Genomic DNA, 6,000 nt, shown 5'->3' on the forward strand with positions numbered 1-6,000 from the left:
TTGTCGGTATTAAACTCCATCTGCCATTTTTCAGCCCATTTTTCCAGCTGGTCCAAGTCCCTCTGCAGGTTCTGAAAACCTTCCTCACTGTCTACTACACCTCCAATCTTTGTATCATCAGCAAACTTGCTGATCCAATTTACCACATTATTATCCAGATCATTGATATAGATGACAAGTAACAATGGACCCAGCACTGATCCCTGTGGCACACCACTAGTCAGAGGCCTCCACTCAGAGAAGCAATTCTCTACCACCACTCTCTGGCTTCTTCCATCGAGCCAATGTCCAATGCAATTTACCACCTCTCCATGTATACCTAGCGACTGAATTTTCCTAACTAACCTCCCATGCAGGACCTTGTCAAAGGCCTTACTGAAGTCCATGTAGACAATATCCACTGCCTTCCCTTCATCCACTTTCCTGGTAACCTCCTCGAAAAACTCCAACAGATTGGTCAAACATGACCTACCACGCACAAAGCCATGTTGACTCTCCCTAATAAGACCCTGTCTATCCAAATGCTTGTAGATTCTGTCTCTTAGTACTCCCTCCAATAACTTACCTACTACTGACGTTAAACTCACCGGCCTATAATTTCCCGGATTACTTTTTGATCCTTTTTTAAACAACGGAACAACATGAGCCACTATCCAATCCTCTGGCACTTCACCCGTCGACAGCGACATTTTAAATATTTCTGCCAGGGCCCCCGCAATTTCAACACTAGTCTCCTTCAAGGTCCGAGGGAACACTCTGTCAGGTCCCGGGGATTTATCCACTTTAATTTTCCTCAAGACAGCAAGCACCTCCTCCTTTTCAATCTGTACAGTTTCCATGGTCTCACTACTTGGTTCCCTCAATTCCATAGATTTCATGCCAGCTTCCTTAGTAAATACAGACGCAAAAAACCTATTTAAGATCTCCCCCATTTCCTTTGGTTCCGCACAAAGCCGACCACTCTGATCTTCAAGAGGACCAATTTTATCCCTTACAATCCTTTTGCTCTTAATATACTTGTAAAAGCTCTTTAGATTATCCTTCACTTTGACTGCCAAGGCAACCTCATGTCTTCTTTTTGCCCTCCTGATTTCTTTCTTAAGTATTTTCTTGCACTTCTTATACTCCTCAAGCACCTGATTTACCCCGTTTCCTATACATTTCATACAACTCCCTCTTCTTCTTTATCAGAGTTGCAATATCCCTTGAGAACCAAGGTTCCTTATTCCTATTCAATTTGCCTTTAATCCTGACAGGAACATACAAACTCTGCACTCTCAAAATTTCCCCTTTGAAGGCTTCCCACCTACAAATCACACCTTTGCCAGAGAACAACTGTCCCAATCCACGCTTTTTAGATCCTTTCTCATTTCTTCAAATTTGGCCTTCTTCCAGTTCAGAACCTCAACCCTAGGACCAGATCTATCCTTGTCCATGATCAAATTGAAACTAATGGTGTTATGATCACTGGAACCAAAGTGCTCCCCTACACAGACTTCTGTCACTTGCCCTAATTCGTTTCCTAACAGGAGATCCAATATTGCATCCCCTCTAGTTGGTCCCTCTATATACTGATTTAGAAAACTTTCCTGAACACATTTTATAAACTCTAAACCATCTAGACCCCTAACAGTATGGGAGTCCCAATCAATGTATGGAAAATTAAAATCCCCTACCACCACAACTTTATGTTTCCTGCAGTTGCCTGCTATCTCTCTGCAGATTTGCTCTTCCAAGTCTCGTTGACTATTGGGTGGTCTATAATACAATCCCACTAATGTGGCCATACCTTTCCTGTTTCTCAGCTCCACCCATAAGGACTCAGTAGACAAGCCCTCTAATCTGTCCTGCCTGAGCACTGCTGTAATATTTTCCCTAACAAGCAATGCTACTCCCCCACCTTTCATTCTTCTGCCTCGATCACATCTGAAACATCGGAACCTTGGAATATTAAGCTGCCAGTCCTGCCCCTCCTGTAGCCAAGTTTCACTAATTGCTACAACATCATAATTCCTCGTGTCAATCCACGCCCTCAACTCATCCGCCTTCCCCGCAATACTCCTAGCATTGAAATATATACACCTCAGAAGATTTTTACCACCACTCACAACCTTTCTATCAGCGGATTTGCTTAAACTTTCAATATCATTTATTTTCACCCCAGCCACACTGTCAGCTCTGTCACTCTGGTTCCCATCCCCCTGCAAATCTAGTTTAAAGCCTCCCCAATAGCACTAACAAACCTCCCTGAAAGGATATTGGTCCCCCCCGTGGTTCAAGTGTAACCCGTCTCTCTTGTACAGGTCCCACCTGCCCCAGAAGAGGTCCCAATGATCCTGAAATCTGAAACTCTGCCCCCTACACCATTTCCTCAGCCACTTGTGCCTCCTCCAGAGCATCCTATTCCTACCCTCACTGGCACCTAGCACAGGTAGCAATCCTGAGATTACCACCCTTGAGGTCCTGCTTTTCAACTTCCTACCAAGCTCTCTATACTCACTGTCCAGGACCTCTTCACTCTTCCTTGCTATGTCATTGGTACCGATGTGCACCACGACATCTGGCTGATCACCCTCCCACTTCAGAATGTCATGCAATCGATCAGAGACATCCTTGACCCCGGCACCTGGGAGGCAAGAAACCATCCTGGATTCTCTGTCACGACCACAGAACCTTCTATCTGCACCTCTAACTATCGAGTCCCCTATCACTACCGCTCTGCTCTTTATCCCCCCTCCCTTCTGCACTGCAGAGCCAGACTCAGTGCCAGAGATCCGGCTACTGCAGCTAGTCCCAGGTAAGTCATTCCCCCCCAACAGTATCCAATGTGGTATACTTGTTGTTGAGGGGAATGGCCACAGGGGAACCCTGCTCTGCCTGCCCTTTCCTCTTCCCTCGCCTGACAGTGACCCAATTTCCTGTCCTCTGCTCCTTTGGCGTAACTACCTCCCTGTAGCTACAATCTATAATCTCCTCATTCTCCCGAATGATCCGCAGGTCATCCAGCTCCTGCTCCAGTTCCCTAATGCGGTTTGTTAGGAGCTGTAGCTGGATGCACTTCTTGCAGGTGTCGTTGTCAGGGACACCGGAGGACTCCCTGACCTCCCACATCCTGCAAGAGGAGCATTCCAACATCCTGCCTGGCATTCTCTCTGCACTAAACAATCTGAACAAAAAACTTACCGGAACCTACCCTGGCCTCTGCCTGTTCTCGCCGAAGCCCGTTTGAGCCAAAGCCGCCCCACTCTGACTCAGTTCACTCCGACGATGGCCGCTGTATATGGTGGTCTGCTTTTTAAACCTTGGCGTACTACGTCACGCGCCTGCGCAGTGCAGACCCTTCTCCCCGAGCAGTTTTTAAAAAAAAACGACTTTTTCGACCCAAATTCTTCCGCTGTCTTCTTCAGCTACTTGCTTCGACTGAAACAAGAACCATTGAAATTTTCCCTTTTTAAACCTTGGCACGCTACGTCACGCGCCAGCGCAGTACAGACCCTTCTCCCCGAGCAGTTTTTTAAAAAAAACGACTTTAGTCCCACTCCCCTGCCTTTCACCATAACCTTTGATGCCCTGGCTACTCAGATACCTATCAATCTCTGCCTTAAATACACCCAATGACTCGGCCTCCACTGCTGCCCGTGGCAACAAATTCCATAGATTCACCACCCTCTGGCTAAAAAAATTTCTTGGCATCTCTGTTCTGAATGAGTGCCCTTCAATCCTTAAGTCATGCCCTCTCGTACTAGACTCCCCCATCATGGGAAACAACTTTGCCACATCCACTCTGTCCATGCCTTTCAATATTCGAAATGTTTCTATCAGGTCCCTCCTCATTCTTCTAAACTCCAAGGAATACAGTCCAAGAGCAAACAAACGTTCCTCATATGTTAACCCTCTCATTTCTGGAATCATTATAGTGAATCTTCTCTGTACCCTCTCTAACGTCAGCACATCCTTTCTTAAATAAGGAGACCAAAACTGCCCACAGTACTCCAAGTGAGGTCTCACCAGCGCCTTATAGAACCTCAACATCACATCCCTGCTCCTATACTCTATTCCTCTAGAAATGAATGCCAACATTGCATTCGCCTTCTTCACTACTGACTCAACCTGGAGGTTAACTTTAAGGGTATCCTGTACGAGGACTCCCAAGTCCCGTCGCATCTCCGAACTTTGAATTCTTTCCCCATTTAAATAATAGTCTGCCCGTTTATTTTTTCTGCCAAAGTGCATAACCATACACTTTCCAACGTTGTATTTCATTTGCCACTTCTCTGCCCATTCTTCCAATCTATCCAAGTCTCTCTGCAGACCCTCCGTTTCCTCAGCACTACCGGCCCCTCCACTTATCTTCGTATCCTCAGCAAACTTAGCCACAAAACCATCTATTCCATAATCCAAATCATTGAAGTACCATGTAAAAAGAAACGGCCCCAACACGGACCCCTGTGGAATACCACTGGTAACCAGCAGCCAACCAGAATAGGATCCCTTTATTCCCACTCTCTGTTTCCTGCCAATCAGCCAACGCTCTATCCATGTATGTAACTTTCCCGTAATTCCATGGGCTCTTATCTTGTTAAGTAGCCTCATGTGCGGCACCTTGTCAAAGGCCTTCTGAAAATCCAAATATACAACATCCACTGCATCTCCCTTGTCTAGCCTACTGGTAATTTCCTCAAAAACGCCCACCAGAGGATGGGAACGGGCCTGTCAAGATTCTCCATCGGAACCATCTGGTGCCCCTGGGTCAAGATGAGCAGGTAGACCCAGAGCCTGACTTGGAGCCCACACCGAGTAAGAGGACTCTTCGGAAACGCGGGGTGACTACTGGGGTCCCAACAGGTGAGATTAGGTCGGCCCCCACCCCTGAGAGGGATACTGATTCGGAGGATGAGGGCCTGGATGTGTGGTATATTGCTGCCTTTCACTAACTCCCCATTGATTGAGGAAGAGACCCCTGGCCCTTCTCCCACTGAGACAGGTGAAGTGGAGGAGGGGATATCTGTAGGCAGCCTGGGTTGCAGCTGGACTCTGCCGGGGAGGAAGCGGGGTTTGATCACGGGACAGAGGGCACCGAGTTGCAGGTGGGCACAAGTGACAGATCGGGGGAGGATTCGCCAGGTAGACCAGAAGTATCCCCAGTATTGTTGGAATATGATTGGGCGCGGAGGTCTCAGAGAATTAGGAGACCAGCGGATAGGTTGGCCTACGTAGCACCTGGGGAACAGAGTGTGACCCCTACTGTGTTGGGGAGCTATCTCACTGCCTTTTACACCTGGATCGGGCTTTGTGTTTTGCAGGAAGGATTGGCGAATTATCTCAACGTCATGAGGGCATGACTAAATTTGGTGGGGGGAGAGTGTAACATGCTGTAAGGTTTCACTGATAATGTAATGGTTTCTCTGTAGCAGCAATGTTTGAGTTATGACTAGAGATAATGGGCTTTGGAATGCTGGGGGCTATCCAATGAGAGGACTGTTGTTTTTTCTTGTGAGTCTGGAAGAGAGATTTTTGCGGTCTTTTGCCAGGGAGAGATGAGGAGAGAAGACGCAGATGGAGAGAGTAGGTAGACGGCTGGACGGAGTGGACTTGGAGCGAGGTTCCAAAGGACTGCGACGATCGGAGGAGGTCGATGGTGAGCTCCAACATTGTGCAACAGACTGTTTCATGAGAATGGGCCCTTTTTGTTATTTTTTGTTTTCTTTCCTAATCATATAGTCAAAGTAAGGATGATAAAGCTTAATCGTTTAATCGCACATTGTGTACTGTTTGTTATTTCGGGGTACTGATTTGTAACAGGGGACACATCGCGCAGCACCCACCCAAGCGAGATTTCTTAAGTTTGACCAGGCCGGGGGCTATCACCCCCTAGATTAAGCCGCTGGCCAAAGCGAGAGTTACATTTGCATATTTTCAACTTTAACCAACAGTTAATAGAAAAAGGGCCCATTACAATTAAACTGTTCTATGATGTGCACATAAACTTTGGAGCTCATT

At 47.0% G+C, this 6,000-nt stretch overlaps 1 long non-coding RNA gene across 1 annotated transcript in view; it reads left to right on the forward strand.

Moving 5' to 3' along the window:
- The window catches only part of LOC140198788 (uncharacterized), a 39,438-nt gene extending 33,709 nt beyond the window's left edge, over positions 1 to 5,729 (forward strand). Inside the window, exon 3 of the long non-coding RNA XR_011886239.1 lies at positions 5,532 to 5,729. This is a non-coding gene — a long non-coding RNA (uncharacterized lncRNA). The remainder of the gene's footprint in view (positions 1 to 5,531) is intronic.
- Positions 5,730 to 6,000: the final 271 nt, after the last annotated feature.

This window comes from Mobula birostris, chromosome 6, assembly GCF_030028105.1.
Source record: "Mobula birostris isolate sMobBir1 chromosome 6, sMobBir1.hap1, whole genome shotgun sequence".
Taxonomy (NCBI): domain Eukaryota; kingdom Metazoa; phylum Chordata; class Chondrichthyes; order Myliobatiformes; family Myliobatidae; genus Mobula; species Mobula birostris.